Source organism: Haematobia irritans, chromosome 1, assembly GCF_050003625.1.
Source record: "Haematobia irritans isolate KBUSLIRL chromosome 1, ASM5000362v1, whole genome shotgun sequence".
Lineage (NCBI taxonomy): Eukaryota > Metazoa > Arthropoda > Insecta > Diptera > Muscidae > Haematobia > Haematobia irritans.
Genome location: NC_134397.1, coordinates 132,142,052 through 132,159,091, shown reverse-complemented (window position 1 = coordinate 132,159,091; position 17,040 = coordinate 132,142,052). Strand labels below are relative to the sequence as shown.

Here is a 17,040-nt window from a genome sequence, read left to right as displayed (position 1 = left end):
GAAAACATTAAATTGGTTTCCAAAAAATCTAATTAAAGAAATAATATGCATAAAAAAATATTCTGATTAATAGAATGTTAAAGAAAGTTTACCAATTCATCAAAATGTTTCCAAATTGTTATTCTTAAATTAAATATTTGTTTTTTACATTAAAAATATTAAATTGGTTTCCAAAAATATTTGATTAATGTAATACTAAAATAAGGTATTAAAAACCTGTAATTTTGACAATAAAGAGGTCATTAAAACGTAAATATTCTAGTGAGAAGAAAGTCAATTTTTAAAAGAAAACTTACCACTTCTCTATTAAATTATACGCTGAGGAGAAATATAAAAAATTTCCCGAATCCATCTGGGGTTGCTCTTAACTTAAATATTTTTTTACAACAAAGAAAAACACGAAACTGGTTAAAAAATTAATAATAATAATTAGCAAATAATAATATACATAAAGAATATTATTTTTTAGAAGAAAACCACATTAAAAAAAGAACTCTTACCTATTTATCATTAAACTATACGCTGAGGTGTAACAAACAATTTTCCAAATTCATCTGGAGTTACTCTGAAATTGAATATTTTTTTTTTTACATTGAATAATAAAAATTAAATTAGATAAAACAATTTCAATATACTTTCCATTTCAGCATTTTTTCCTAAATATTGAACATTCTTAATAACTTTTTTCTAAGCTACCGATCATCACTTCGCCATCGTACATCTCATCGCTAAAATATTAATAACTTTCATTTCAAAGTTTTAATAAACAAACACCTATATATGTCGCAAAAAAACAAAATATTCCATACCTTTATATTCCCTTTTTACATACTTGCTAAAAAGATGCAACAGCCCACGCCAACTATACAACTGAAGCATGCCAAACAAAACAAAGCAAAACCAAAACATTCCTACAACAACAAAAACACATGTGCCTTCATTGAAAACATCACCTCATCCAGACAAATAAACCATTCGCGAATAATAAACACACACACAGAAACCACTGAAAGAACAAAAACAACCCCACGCTCAGATATACACAACATCCCCATCATTCGCTACCATTTCTCATTATTGCATTGCATGCTCTCACTCTCAAAAAAATTTCAAGTAACATCATCTTTACATTAAACATATTCCACTTTGACGAGAAAGATCTCTGTACTATGCATTAGTTCATCTCATCTGTCCACAATTTACTCTAAAAACAATACTCTTTAATGCATATCAGTATAAGAACGATGAAACGTTTAACTTAAAATTAGCAAAAACTTCATGAAATGATATCTACCCATTTTTGACGAAAATGTCTATAAATTTAATTACATGTGAACTAAAAATATTTCATTGGGTATTTTTTTACCAACAATTATTAACTTTCAAGTTCATTTTTCGTAAAAAATATTTTCTCATACAAAAAAATCTTATGGTAAATTGCACTTATTATTTAGAAAATACTTTACATTTCACAAGGAATTTTATAGCATGACAAACGAATTTTTAACTACCAGTTAAGAAGTTTTTTAAGTAAATTTCCATCGTATTTTGTAGGCCATGAACTAAACGATTGCTACTTAGAATTTGTAAAATTTCCTTTCGAGTAGTTAATTTTCGTTGAAGATACGAAAAATGAACTAAAATTCCGGAAAATTCTTGTAATAAATTATTGTAAAAATCTTCTTAAATTTACGAGACACTTTTTTTCTGTGCACGTAGTTTTTATTGAAAATTGTGTTGGTGTTTGTTAATGAAATACATTTATTTCGAAAAGATTTAGAAACTGAGCATTGAATGTTGTGATGTGGTGAAAACAGAAACACTTTATGTTGATAAAAAAAAAACGAAAGGACTAACAAACAAATCACCGATTAAAGAACAGTATATTTTTGTCAAACTCATTTACATGAAAAATATGCGACAACATGAGTTGTAATAGGATGATCTATATTTACACTACATCCGGATCACATGTTGGAGATGAAACCATTTTTTTTAATCTATATATTTTATGTTACAGCAATTGCTAAAGGTGAGTACCAAGTTCGAGCTTAGCCGGTAAAATAAAAAAAAATCAGTACGAAAAGTATACAATTATACGTCTTCGATGCAAACTTGATGGAGAATAGCCCAAAGCAAGTTTATTTATAAAGTTTATATTCTTTAAAATGGATTATCAAAGAAAAGTAATCGTGAAAAATGGAGATTTTGCCGGCTAAAATCGAACTTAATACCCACCTTACATACAAAATGGTATACTGGCAAATGTAAATTATGTCTAATTTTATAATATTTTTTATTTCAAATGTGTTCTGAGGATAATTTAAAAAATGTCCCATTAGTCCATGGATATGATTCCACTAATGTACCTACTGGATGGATTTTTCATTTTTTTTATTGGATATACGACCAAATACTAGAAATTAATAGAAAAAAAGTTGGACGATGCCAACAACACGCGGTGTTCCCAAGCGGTCCGCCATCTAAGTACTAACCGCGCCCGACGCTGCTTAATTTCGGTGATCGGACGAGAACCGATGTACTCAGCGTGGTATGGTCGTTGGCGAAAGAAGACTGACTATTTGACTGCATATCATCAATCGTCGAAATGCATTTGCTTCAAATGCACTTGAATGGCTTAGTAAGAATTTCTTGTTTATTTAATTCAATATTGCGATTGATGTTAGCAACAGTTCGTTAAGGTCATAAATCGATAGTGACTATGTTAGTAGCTATTAGAAACTTTTCCAATTTCTGTTTTTAAATTTCTTAAGGAAATTAAAATTCATTCAATATGAATTATTGGTAGCATTTTCTATGAAAATGTGCATAAATAATTTCGCTTACTACAAAAAGGCAGAAAAGGATAGTAATTTGTTGTTGTTATTATGTACAAGAAATGAATGACTTTATTGGATATGAAGTAGCGACCAAATGCTAGAAATTAATAGAAAAAAGTTGGACGATGCCAACAACACGCGGTGTTCCCAAGCGGTCCTCCATCTAAGTACTAACCGCGCCCGACGCTGCTTAATTTCGGTGATCGGACGAGAACCGATGTACTCAGCGTGGTATGGTCGTTGGCGAAAGAAGACTGACTATTTGACTACATATCATCAACCGTCGAAATGCATTTGCTTCAAATACACTTGAATGTCTTAGTAAAAATTTCTTGTTTATTCAATTCAATATTGCAATTGATGTTAGAAACAGTTCGTTAAGGTCATAAATCGATAGTGACTATGTGGTAGCTATTAGAAACTTTTCCAATTTCTTTTTTTTTTTAATTTCATAAGGAAATTAAAATTCATTCAATATGAATTATTGGTAGCATTTTCTACGAAAATGTACATAAATAGTTTCGCTTACTACAAAAAGGCAGAAAATGATAGTAATTTGTTGTTGTTATTTACAACGAATGTATGAGAAATTATTATCAAAATATGTACAAGAAATGAATGACTTTATTGGATATGAAGTAGCGAGAAATTAATAGAAAAAAGTTGGACGATGCCAACAGCACGCGGTGTTCCCAAATGTCAAACGTATAGATATCGCACAATGACCGCCGGCGTTGCGTTCGAAGCGCTGCTTTAATAAATTGATTATGGAAGCATCGGCGGTTAGGTTAAAAAGTTATCGAAATTCATTTGGGGATACTCTGAAATTAAATATTTATTTTTTACATTGAATAGAAAACATTAAATTGGTTTCCAAAAAATCTAATTAAAGAAATAATATGCATAAAAAAATATTCTGATTAATAGAATGTTAAAGAAAGTTTACCAATTCATCAAAATGTTTCCAAATTGTTATTCTTAAATTAAATATTTGTTTTTTACATTAAAAATATTAAATTGGTTTCCAAAAATATTTGATTAATGTAATACTAAAATAAGGTATTAAAAACCTGTAATTTTGACAATAAAGAGGTCATTAAAACGTAAATATTCTAGTGAGAAGAAAGTCAATTTTTAAAAGAAAACTTACCACTTCTCTATTAAATTATACGCTGAGGAGAAATATAAAAAATTTCCCGAATCCATCTGGGGTTGCTCTTAACTTAAATATTTTTTTACAACAAAGAAAAACACGAAACTGGTTAAAAAAATAATAATAATAATTAGCAAATAATAATATACTAGAGGTCTGCACAATTCCATTTGTAAATGCAGAGTACACGTGTACTTGCTACATGAGTACATCTATTTGAGAGATTCGAAAAACAATTGGTACACATTTTGATGAACACCAAAAGCCACGAGTAACTTCTTGTTGCTACTCTGATGTCTTCGCTACCAACAAACACATATTCCTCTTTCTCTCTTATTGAAGTGTACTCAGAGTGATCACGTCGAGTATGTTGCTAGAACAAAACTTCATAGAGTACTCCATGTACCACGTGCAGTTTCAGAAATACATAAAAACAGTTACTCTCCATAATAAATGTTTTCGGTTTGTTATAAAGAACGGCAAACGTTAAGTTAAGTGTGTGACATACATAAATATATGAAATATGTGACATACATACATATCTATGATTAATAATAATGGAAAGTTTTGCTTCGCACATAACTGAGAAATACTTGTGGTACCACGTGAAGTGAAGGGAATCCATGTTGTACTTCTTCTCAAGTACTTGCATTTTTATTGTTCCTTTTTTTCGGAACACATATTTTTTCGGATAAGTACTTGGTGGTATTTGACAAGCAAGTGTTCTCTTCACTTCACTACTTGCGCTCTGAGAGAAAGATAGTGTATGTACTATATTCGACAGCGAATTGCATACATGTAGTGAAAAGTTATTCGATGCAGACCTCTATAATATACATAAAGAATATTATTTTGTAAAAGAAAACCACATTAAAAAAGAACTCTTACCTATTTATCATTAAACTATACGCTGAGGTGTAACAAACAATTTTCCAAATTCATCTGGAGTTACTCTGAAATTGAATATTTTTTTTTTTACATTGAATAATAAAAATTAAATTAGATAAAACAATTTCAATATACTTTCCATTTCAGCATTTTTTCCTAAATATTGAACATTCTTAATAACTTTTTTCTAAGCTACCGATCATCACTTCGCCATCGTACATCATCGCTAAAATATTAATAACTTTCATTTCAAAGTTTTAATAAACAAACACCTATATATGTCGCAAAAAAAAAACAAAATATTCCATACCTTTATATTCCCTTTTTACATACTTGCTAAAAAGATGCAACAGCCCACGCCAACTATACAACTGAAGCATGCCAAACAAAACAAAGCAAAACCAAAACATTCCTACAACAACAAAAACACATGTGCCTTCATTGAAAACATCACCTCATCCAGACAAATAAACCATTCGCGAATAATAAACACACACACAGAAACCACTGAAAGAACAAAAACAACCCCACGCTCAGATATACACAACATCCCCATCATTCGCTACCATTTCTCATTATTGCATTGCATGCTCTCACTCTCAAAAAAATTTCAAGTAACATCATCTTTACATTAAACATATTCCACTTTGACGAGAAAGATCTCTGTACTATGCATTAGTTCATCTCATCTGTCCACAATTTACTCTAAAAACAATACTCTTAAATGCATATCAGTATAAGAACGATGAAACGTTTAACTTAAAATTAGCAAAAACTTCATGAAATGATATCTACCCATTTTTGACGAAAATGTCTATAAATTTAATTACATGTGAACTAAAAATATTTCATGGGGTATTTTTTTACCAACAATTATTAACTATAGGAATTGTCAGTAAGAAATTGCTATCCACTTTCATGTTCATTTTTCGTAAAAAATATTTTCTCATACAAAAAAATCTTATGGTAAATTGCACTTATTATTTAGAAAATACTTTACATTTCACAAGGAATTTTATAGCATGACAAACGAATTTTTAACTACCAGTTAAGAAGTTTTTTAAGGAAATTTCCATCGTATTTTGTAGGCCATGAACTAAACGTTGTAGGCCATGAACTAAACGATTGCTACTTAGAATTTGTAAAATTTCCTTTCGAGTAGTTAATTTTCGTTGAAGATACGAAAAATGAACTAAAATTCCGGAAAATTCTTGTAATAAATTATTGTAAAAATCTTCTTAAATTTACGAGACACTTTTTTTCTGTGCACGTAGTTTTTATTGAAAATTGTGTTGGTGTTTGTTAATGAAATACATTTATTTCGAAAAGATTTAGAAACTGAGCATTGAATGTTGTGATGTGGTGAAAACAGAAACACTTTATGTTGATAAAAAAAAAACGAAAGGACTAACAAACAAATCACCGATTAAAGAACAGTATATTTTTGTCAAACTCATTTACATGAAAAATATGCGACAACATGAGTTGTAATAGGATGATCTATATTTACACTACATCCGGATCACATGTTGGAGATGAAACCATTTTTTTGAATCTATATATTTTATGTTACAGCAATTGCTAAAGGTGAGTACCAAGTTCGAGCTTAGCCGGTAAAATAAAAAAAATCAGTACGAAAAGTATACAATTATACGTCTTCGATGCAAACTTGATGGAGAATAGCCCAAAGCAAGTTTATTTATAAAGTTTATATTCTTTAAAATGGATTATCAAAGAAAAGTAATCGTGAAAAATGGAGATTTTGCCGGCTAAAATCGAACTTAATACCCACCTTACATACAAAATGGTATACTGGCAAATGTAAATTATGTCTAATTTTATAATATTTTTTATTTCAAATGTGTTCTGAGGATAATTTAAAAAATGTCCCATTAGTCCATGGATATGATTCCACTAATGTACCTACTGGATGGATTTTTCATTTTTTTTTATTGGATATACGACCAAATACTAGAAATTAATAGAAAAAAAGTTGGATGATGCCAACAACACGCGGTGTTCCCAAGCGGTCCACCATCTAAGTACTAACCGCGCCCGACGCTGCTTAATTTCGGTGATCGGACGAGAACCGATGTACTCAGCGTGGTATGGTCGTTGGCGAAAGAAAACTGACTATTTGACTGCATATCATCAATCGTCGAAATGCATTTGCTTCAAATGCACTTGAATGGCTTAGTAAGAATTTCTTGTTTATTTAATTCAATATTGCGATTGATGTTAGCAACAGTTCGTTAAGGTCATAAATCGATAGTGACTATGTTAGTAGCTATTGAAACTTTTCCGATTTCTGTTTTTAAATTTCTTAAGGAAATTAAAATTCATTCAATATGAATTATTGGTAGCATTTTCTATGAAAATGTGCATAAATAATTTCGCTTACTACAAAAAGGCAGAAAAGGATAGTAATTTGTTGTTGTTATTTACAACGAATGTATGAGAAATTATTATCAAAATATGTACAAGAAATGAATGACTTTATTGGATATGAAGTAGCGACCAAATGCTAGAAATTAATAGAAAAAAGTTGGACGATGCCAACAACACGCGGTGTTCCCAAGCGGTCCTTCCATCTAAGTACTAACCGCGCCCGACGCTGCTTAATTTCGGTGATCGGACGAGAACCGATGTACTCAGCGTGGTATGGTCGTTGGCGAAAGAAGACTGACTATTTGACTACATATCATCAACCGTCGAAATGCATTTGCTTCAAATACACTTGAATGGCTTAGTAAAAATTTCTTGTTTATTTAATTCAATATTGCAATTGATGTTAGAAACAGTTCGTTAAGGTCATAAATCGATAGTGACTATGTTAGTAGCTATTAGAAACTTTTCCAATTTCTTTTTTTTTTTTTTAATTTCATAAGGAAATTAAAATTCATTCAATATGAATTATTGGTAGCATTTTCTACGAAAATGTGCATAAATAGTTTCGCTTACTACAAAAAGGCAGAAAATGATAGTAATTTGTTGTTGTTATTTACAACGAATGTATGAGAAATTATTATCAAAATATGTACAAGAAATGGATGACTTTATTGGATATGAAGTAGCGAGAAATTAATAGAAAAAAGTTGGACGATGCCAACAACACGCGGTGTTCCCAAATGTCAAACGTATAGATATCGCACAATGACCGCCGGCGTTGCGTTCGAAGCGCTGCTTTAATAAATTGATTATGGAAGCATCGGCGGTTAGGTTAAAAAGTTATCGAAATTCATTTGGGGATACTCTGAAATTAAATATTTATTTTTTACATTGAATAGAAAACATTAAATTGGTTTCCAAAAAATCTAATTAAAGAAATAATATGCATAAAAAAATATTCTGATTAATAGAATGTTAAAGAAAGTTTACCAATTCATCAAAATGTTTCCAAATTGTTATTCTTAAATTAAATATTTGTTTTTTACATTAAAAATATTAAATTGGTTTCCAAAAATATTTGATTAATGTAATACTAAAATAAGGTATTAAAAACCTGTAATTTTGACAATAAAGAGGTCATTAAAACGTAAATATTCTAGTGAGAAGAAAGTCAATTTTTAAAAGAAAACTTACCACTTCTCTATTAAATTATACGCTGAGGAGAAATATAAAAAATTTCCCGAATCCATCTGGGGTTGCTCTTAACTTAAATATTTTTTTACAACAAAGAAAAACACGAAACTGGTTAAAAAAATAATAATAATAATTAGCAAATAATAATATACATAAAGAATATTATTTTTTAGAAGAAAACCACATTAAAAAAGAACTCTTACCTATTTATCATTAAACTATACGCTGAGGTGTAACAAACAATTTTCCAAATTCATCTGGAGTTACTCTGAAATTGAATATTTTTTTTTTTACATTGAATAATAAAAATTAAATTAGATAAAACAATTTCAATATACTTTCCATTTCAGCATTTTTTCCTAAATATTGAACATTCTTAATAACTTTTTTCTAAGCTACCGATCATCACTTCGCCATCGTACATCTCATCGCTAAAATATTAATAACTTTCATTTCAAAGTTTTAATAAACAAACACCTATATATGTCGCAAAAAAACAAAATATTCCATACCTTTATATTCCCTTTTTACATACTTGCTAAAAAGATGCAACAGCCCACGCCAACTATACAACTGAAGCATGCCAAACAAAACAAAGCAAAACCAAAACATTCCTACAACAACAAAAACACATGTGCCTTCATTGAAAACATCACCTCATCCAGACAAATAAACCATTCGCGAATAATAAACACACACACAGAAACCACTGAAAGAACAAAAACAACCCCACGCTCAGATATACACAACATCCCCATCATTCGCTACCATTTCTCATTATTGCATTGCATGCTCTCACTCTCAAAAAAATTTCAAGTAACATCATCTTTACATTAAACATATTCCACTTTGACGAGAAAGATCTCTGTACTATGCATTAGTTCATCTCATCTGTCCACAATTTACTCTAAAAACAATACTCTTTAATGCATATCAGTATAAGAACGATGAAACGTTTAACTTAAAATTAGCAAAAACTTCATGAAATGATATCTACCCATTTTTGACGAAAATGTCTATAAATTTAATTACATGTGAACTAAAAATATTTCATTGGGTATTTTTTTACCAACAATTATTAACTATAGGAATTGTCAGTAAGAAATTGCTATCCACTTTCAAGTTCATTTTTCGTAAAAAATATTTTCTCATACAAAAAAATCTTATGGTAAATTGCACTTATTATTTAGAAAATACTTTACATTTCACAAGGAATTTTATAGCATGACAAACGAATTTTTAACTACCAGTTAAGAAGTTTTTTAAGTAAATTTCCATCGTATTTTGTAGGCCATGAACTAAACGATTGCTACTTAGAATTTGTAAAATTTCCTTTCGAGTAGTTAATTTTCGTTGAAGATACGAAAAATGAACTAAAATTCCGGAAAATTCTTGTAATAAATTATTGTAAAAATCTTCTTAAATTTACGAGACACTTTTTTTCTGTGCACGTAGTTTTTATTGAAAATTGTGTTGGTGTTTGTTAATGAAATACATTTATTTCGAAAAGATTTAGAAACTGAGCATTGAATGTTGTGATGTGGTGAAAACAGAAACACTTTATGTTGATAAAAAAAAAAAAACGAAAGGACTAACAAACAAATCACCGATTAAAGAACAGTATATTTTTGTCAAACTCATTTACATGAAAAATATGCGACAACATGAGTTGTAATAGGATGATCTATATTTACACTACATCCGGATCACATGTTGGAGATGAAACCATTTTTTTGAATCTATATATTTTATGTTACAGCAATTGCTAAAGGTGAGTACCAAGTTCGAGCTTAGCCGGTAAAATAAAAAAAATCAGTACGAAAAGTATACAATTATACGTCTTCGATGCAAACTTGATGGAGAATAGCCCAAAGCAAGTTTATTTATAAAGTTTATATTCTTTAAAATGGATTATCAAAAAAAAGTAATCGTGAAAAATGGAGATTTTGCCGGCTAAAATCGAACTTAATACCCACCTTACATACAAAATGGTATACTGGCAAATGTAAATTATGTCTAATTTTATAATATTTTTTATTTCAAATGTGTTCTGAGGATAATTTAAAAAATGTCCCATTAGTCCATGGATATGATTCCACTAATGTACCTACTGGATGGATTTTTCATTTTTTTTTATTGGATATACGACCAAATACTAGAAATTAATAGAAAAAAAGTTGGACGATGCCAACAACACGCGGTGTTCCCAAGCGGTCCGCCATCTAAGTACTAACCGCGCCCGACGCTGCTTAATTTCGGTGATCGGACGAGAACCGATGTACTCAGCGTGGTATGGTCGTTGGCGAAAGAAGACTGACTATTTGACTGCATATCATCAATCGTCGAAATGCAGTGTTGCCAACTCCCCAAGGCCAAAAAGCACCAAAAATATATTAGAAATTCTAACATACCACCTTCCACCACTCAATCGAAAATGCTCTACTAAAAAAAAAAAAAAAAAAAAAAAAACAAACTTCCGAAGATGTATTATAGAACTTTTGTGAATTGAATTTTAAGAAGTTAAGGTGGGTATTACGATCGAGTTTAGCTGCTAAAATAGTCATTTTTATACCCTCCACCATAGGATGGGGGGTATATTAACTTTGTCATTCCGTTTGTAACACATCGAAATATTGCTCTAAGGCCCCATAAAGTATATATATTCTGGGTCGTGGTGAAATTCTGAGTCGATCTGATCTGTCCGTCTGTTGAAATCACGCTAACTTCCGAACGAAACAAGCCAACGACTTGAAACTTGGCACAAGTAGTTGTTATTGATGTAGGTCGGATGGTATTGCAAATGGGCCACATCGGTCCACTTTTACGTATAGCCCCCATATAAACAGACCCCCAAATTTGGCTTGCGAGACCTCTAAAAGAAGCAAATTTCATCCGATCCGGCTGAAATTTGGTACATGGTCTCTAACAACCATGCAAAAATTGGTCCACATCGGTCCATAATTATATATAGCCCCCATATAAACCGATCCCCCGATTTGACTTGAGAGGCCTCTAAGAGAAGCAAATTTCATCCGATCCGGCTGAAACTTGGTACATGGTGTTAGTATATGGTCTCAAACTCCCATGCAAAAATTGGTCGATATCGGTCCATAATTTTATATAGGCCCCATATAAACCGATCCCCAGATTTGACCTCCAGAGCCCCTTGAAATTTGGTACGTGATGTTGATATATGATATCCAACAACCATGCAGGAATTGGTTCCTATCAGTCCATAATTATATATAGCTCCCTTATAAACCGATCCCCAAATTTGACCGATCTGCTTGAAATTTGGTACGTGGTTGTAGTATATGATATTTAACAACCATGCCAAAAGTGGTCCATATCAGTCCATAATCATACATAGCCCCATATAAACCGATCCCGAGATTTGGTTTTGGAGCCTCTTGGAGGAGCAAATTTCATCCGAGTGAGTTGAAATTTGGTACATTGTGCTAGTATATGGTCGTTAACAACCATGCCTAACTTGGTCCATATCGGTCTATAGTTATATATGGCCCTCATATAAATCGATCCCCAATCACACAAAAATTGGTCCATATCAAGTTCATAATTGTGTATAGCCCCCATATAAGCGACACCCATATTTCAATTCTGACTCTCTACGTACAAAAAGTCCATATCGATTCGTAATTATTTGTAGACTTAACTATACATAACTTTTTTGTCTAATATATACCACATATGGACTAACTCACAATTTAGGAAACGATGTCAAGAAGTTTTAAGATACCACAACCAAAGTAATTCGATTGTGGATGACAGTCTTTCGTAGAAGTTTCTACGCAATCCATGGTGGAGGGTACATAAGATTCGGCCTGGCCGAACTTACGGCCGTATATACTTGTTTCAGAATGACTTTTCTTTAATAATTCATTCTAAGGAATACAAACTTTGTGAAAATTTGCTTTTGGCTATTCCCCATCAAGTTATAATAAAATTTGCAGCAAATATGCATAATTTTATGCCTTTTTTACTGATATAGTTTTCACTTTAGCGGCAAAACTCGAACTTAGTACTCACCATTATGAACCGCTATTCAAGTATACACTTTGATCACTTTTAATGCTTTCGTCCAATTCATTTTGATATGTTATGTTTTTCTACTTTCAAAATATTAATATATGGAAGGAGTCTATTGCTTATTTCAGTTGTGCGTGCTTTTGTGAATTTAATACAAACGTTTTTAATGACATCTTTACCAAATTCAAAAATTTGACGCTCATCGCTCGACTTTCCTACAGAATACCCTACAATATTTTTTAAAAAATAATCAATACCAACTTCATAACAATCAAATTCTATATTTGGCAATAAATTTGAGTTTCTTCGGCTCTTGAAAGTCTAATCAAAATTTTTGTATCAATTAAACTTAATACTGTTCAAAATAAAAAAAGCACCAAAAGCACTAAATGAAAACGCCAGAAAGCACCAAGTTGGTGCTTTTTTTGAAAAGGCACCAAAAAGGCAATTTGGTGCTTTTTAGAAATCAAAAAGCACTAAATTTGGTGCTAAAAGCACCAAATTGGCAACACTGTCGAAATGCATTTGCTTCAAATGCACTTGAATGGCTTAGTAAGAATTTCTTGTTTATTTAATTCAATATTGCGATTGATGTTAGCAACAGTTCGTTAAGGTCATAAATCGATAGTGACTATGTTAGTAGCTATTAGAAACTTTTCCAATTTCTGTTTTTAAATTTCTTAAGGAAATTAAAATTCATTCAATATGAATTATTGGTAGCATTTTCTATGAAAATGTGCATAAATAATTTCGCTTACTACAAAAAGGCAGAAAAGGATAGTAATTTGTTGTTGTTATTATGTACAAGAAATGAATGACTTTATTGGATATGAAGTAGCGACCAAATGCTAGAAATTAATAGAAAAAAGTTGGACGATGCCAACAACACGCGGTGTTCCCAAGCGGTCCCCCATCTAAGTACTAAACGCGCCCGACGCTGCTTAATTTCGGTGATCGGACGAGAACCGATGTACTCAGCGTGGTATGGTCGGTGGCGAAAGAAGACTGACTATTTGACTACATATCATCAACCGTCGAAATGCATTTGCTTCAAATACACTTGAATGTCTTAGTAAAAATTTCTTGTTTATTCAATTCAATATTGTAATTGATGTTAGAAACAGTTCGTTAAGGTCATAAATCGATAGTGACTATGTAGTAGCTATTAGAAACTTTTCCAATTTCTTTTTTTTTTTTTAATTTCATAAGGAAATTAAAATTCATTCAATATGAATTATTGGTAGCATTTTCTACGAAAATGTACATAAATAGTTTCGCTTACTACAAAAAGGCAGAAAATGATAGTAATTTGTTGTTGTTATTTACAACGAATGTATGAGAAATTATTATCAAAATATGTACAAGAAATGAATGACTTTATTGGATATGAAGTAGCGAGAAATTAATAGAAAAAAGTTGGACGATGCCAACAACACGCGGTGTTCCCAAATGTCAAACGTATAGATATCGCACAATGACCGCCGGCGTTGCGTTCGAAGCGCTGCTTTAATAAATTGATTATGGAAGCATCGGCGGTTAGGTTAAAAAGTTATCGAAATTCATTTGGGGATACTCTGAAATTAAATATTTATTTTTTACATTGAATAGAAAACATTAAATTGGTTTCCAAAAAATCTAATTAAAGAAATAATATGCATAAAAAAATATTCTGATTAATAGAATGTTAAAGAAAGTTTACCAATTCATCAAAATGTTTCCAAATTGTTATTCTTAAATTAAATATTTGTTTTTTACATTAAAAATATTAAATTGGTTTCCAAAAATATTTGATTAATGTAATACTAAAATAAGGTATTAAAAACCTGTAATTTTGACAATAAAGAGGTCATTAAAACGTAAATATTCTAGTGAGAAGAAAGTCAATTTTTAAAAGAAAACTTACCACTTCTCTATTAAATTATACGCTGAGGAGAAATATAAAAAATTTCCCGAATCCATCTGGGGTTGCTCTTAACTTAAATATTTTTTTACAACAAAGAAAAACACGAAACTGGTTAAAAAAATAATAATAATAATTAGCAAATAATAATATACATAAAGAATATTATTTTGTAAAAGAAAACCACATTAAAAAAGAACTCTTACCTATTTATCATTAAACTATACGCTGAGGTGTAACAAACAATTTTCCAAATTCATCTGGAGTTACTCTGAAATTGAATATTTTTTTTTTTACATTGAATAATAAAAATTAAATTAGATAAAACAATTTCAATATACTTTCCATTTCAGCATTTTTTCCTAAATATTGAACATTCTTAATAACTTTTTTCTAAGCTACCGATCATCACTTCGCCATCGTACATCATCGCTAAAATATTAATAACTTTCATTTCAAAGTTTTAATAAACAAACACCTATATATGTCGCAAAAAAAAAACAAAATATTCCATACCTTTATATTCCCTTTTTACATACTTGCTAAAAAGATGCAACAGCCCACGCCAACTATACAACTGAAGCATGCCAAACAAAACAAAGCAAAACCAAAACATTCCTACAACAACAAAAACACATGTGCCTTCATTGAAAACATCACCTCATCCAGACAAATAAACCATTCGCGAATAATAAACACACACACAGAAACCACTGAAAGAACAAAAACAACCCCACGCTCAGATATACACAACATCCCCATCATTCGCTACCATTTCTCATTATTGCATTGCATGCTCTCACTCTCAAAAAAATTTCAAGTAACATCATCTTTACATTAAACATATTCCACTTTGACGAGAAAGATCTCTGTACTATGCATTAGTTCATCTCATCTGTCCACAATTTACTCTAAAAACAATACTCTTAAATGCATATCAGTATAAGAACGATGAAACGTTTAACTTAAAATTAGCAAAAACTTCATGAAATGATATCTACCCATTTTTGACGAAAATGTCTATAAATTTAATTACATGTGAACTAAAAATATTTCATGGGGTATTTTTTTACCAACAATTATTAACTATAGGAATTGTCAGTAAGAAATTGCTATCCACTTTCATGTTCATTTTTCGTAAAAAATATTTTCTCATACAAAAAAATCTTATGGTAAATTGCACTTATTATTTAGAAAATACTTTACATTTCACAAGGAATTTTATAGCATGACAAACGAATTTTTAACTACCAGTTAAGAAGTTTTTTAAGGAAATTTCCATCGTATTTTGTAGGCCATGAACTAAACGTTGTAGGCCATGAACTAAACGATTGCTACTTAGAATTTGTAAAATTTCCTTTCGAGTAGTTAATTTTCGTTGAAGATACGAAAAATGAACTAAAATTCCGGAAAATTCTTGTAATAAATTATTGTAAAAATCTTCTTAAATTTACGAGACACTTTTTTTCTGTGCACGTAGTTTTTATTGAAAATTGTGTTGGTGTTTGTTAATGAAATACATTTATTTCGAAAAGATTTAGAAACTGAGCATTGAATGTTGTGATGTGGTGAAAACAGAAACACTTTATGTTGATAAAAAAAAAAACGAAAGGACTAACAAACAAATCACCGATTAAAGAACAGTATATTTTTGTCAAACTCATTTACATGAAAAATATGCGACAACATGAGTTGTAATAGGATGATCTATATTTACACTACATCCGGATCACATGTTGGAGATGAAACCATTTTTTTGAATCTATATATTTTATGTTACAGCAATTGCTAAAGGTGAGTACCAAGTTCGAGCTTAGCCGGTAAAATAAAAAAAATCAGTACGAAAAGTATACAATTATACGTCTTCGATGCAAACTTGATGGAGAATAGCCCAAAGCAAGTTTATTTATAAAGTTTATATTCTTTAAAATGGATTATCAAAGAAAAGTAATCGTGAAAAATGGAGATTTTGCCGGCTAAAATCGAACTTAATACCCACCTTACATACAAAATGGTATACTGGCAAATGTAAATTATGTCTAATTTTATAATATTTTTTATTTCAAATGTGTTCTGAGGATAATTTAAAAAATGTCCCATTAGTCCATGGATATGATTCCACTAATGTACCTACTGGATGGATTTTTCATTTTTTTTTATTGGATATACGACCAAATACTAGAAATTAATAGAAAAAAAGTTGGATGATGCCAACAACACGCGGTGTTCCCAAGCGGTCCGCCATCTAAGTACTAACCGCGCCCGACGCTGCTTAATTTCGGTGATCGGACGAGAACCGATGTACTCAGCGTGGTATGGTCGTTGGCGAAAGAAAACTGACTATTTGACTGCATATCATCAATCGGCGAAATGCATTTGCTTCAAATGCACTTGAATGGCTTAGTAAGAATTTCTTGTTTATTTAATTCAATATTGCGATTGATGTTAGCAACAGTTCGTTAAGGTCATAAATCGATAGTGACTATGTTAGTAGCTATTGAAACTTTTCCGATTTCTGTTTTTAAATTTCTTAAGGAAATTAAAATTCATTCAATATGAATTATTGGTAGCATTTTCTATGAAAATGTGCATAAATAATTTCGCTTACTACAAAAAGGCAGAAAAGGATA

General features: G+C 30.6%; 5 non-coding genes and 2 pseudogenes across 5 annotated transcripts; all 7 read right to left on the bottom strand.

Moving 5' to 3' along the window:
* Nucleotides 1-2,446: 2,446 nt before the first annotated feature.
* On the bottom strand, nt 2,447-2,565 carry LOC142222715 (5S ribosomal RNA). The gene has a single exon (XR_012718383.1). It is a non-coding gene; the product is annotated as a 5S ribosomal RNA (ribosomal RNA).
* Nucleotides 2,566-2,966: 401 nt separating this feature from the next.
* Nucleotides 2,967-3,085, bottom strand: LOC142222679 (5S ribosomal RNA). Its single transcript, XR_012718348.1, has one exon. It is a non-coding gene; the product is annotated as a 5S ribosomal RNA (ribosomal RNA).
* Nucleotides 3,086-6,882: 3,797 nt separating this feature from the next.
* On the bottom strand, nt 6,883-7,001 carry LOC142222706 (5S ribosomal RNA). The gene has a single exon (XR_012718374.1). It is a non-coding gene; the product is annotated as a 5S ribosomal RNA (ribosomal RNA).
* A 433-nt stretch (nt 7,002-7,434) lies between these two features.
* On the bottom strand, nt 7,435-7,554 carry LOC142222756 (5S ribosomal RNA; annotated as a pseudogene).
* Nucleotides 7,555-10,648: 3,094 nt separating this feature from the next.
* LOC142222714 (5S ribosomal RNA) lies at nt 10,649-10,767 on the bottom strand. Its single transcript, XR_012718382.1, has one exon. It is a non-coding gene; the product is annotated as a 5S ribosomal RNA (ribosomal RNA).
* A 2,620-nt stretch (nt 10,768-13,387) lies between these two features.
* On the bottom strand, nt 13,388-13,506 carry LOC142222747 (5S ribosomal RNA; annotated as a pseudogene).
* Nucleotides 13,507-16,618: 3,112 nt separating this feature from the next.
* On the bottom strand, nt 16,619-16,737 carry LOC142222713 (5S ribosomal RNA). Its single transcript, XR_012718381.1, has one exon. It is a non-coding gene; the product is annotated as a 5S ribosomal RNA (ribosomal RNA).
* Nucleotides 16,738-17,040: the final 303 nt, after the last annotated feature.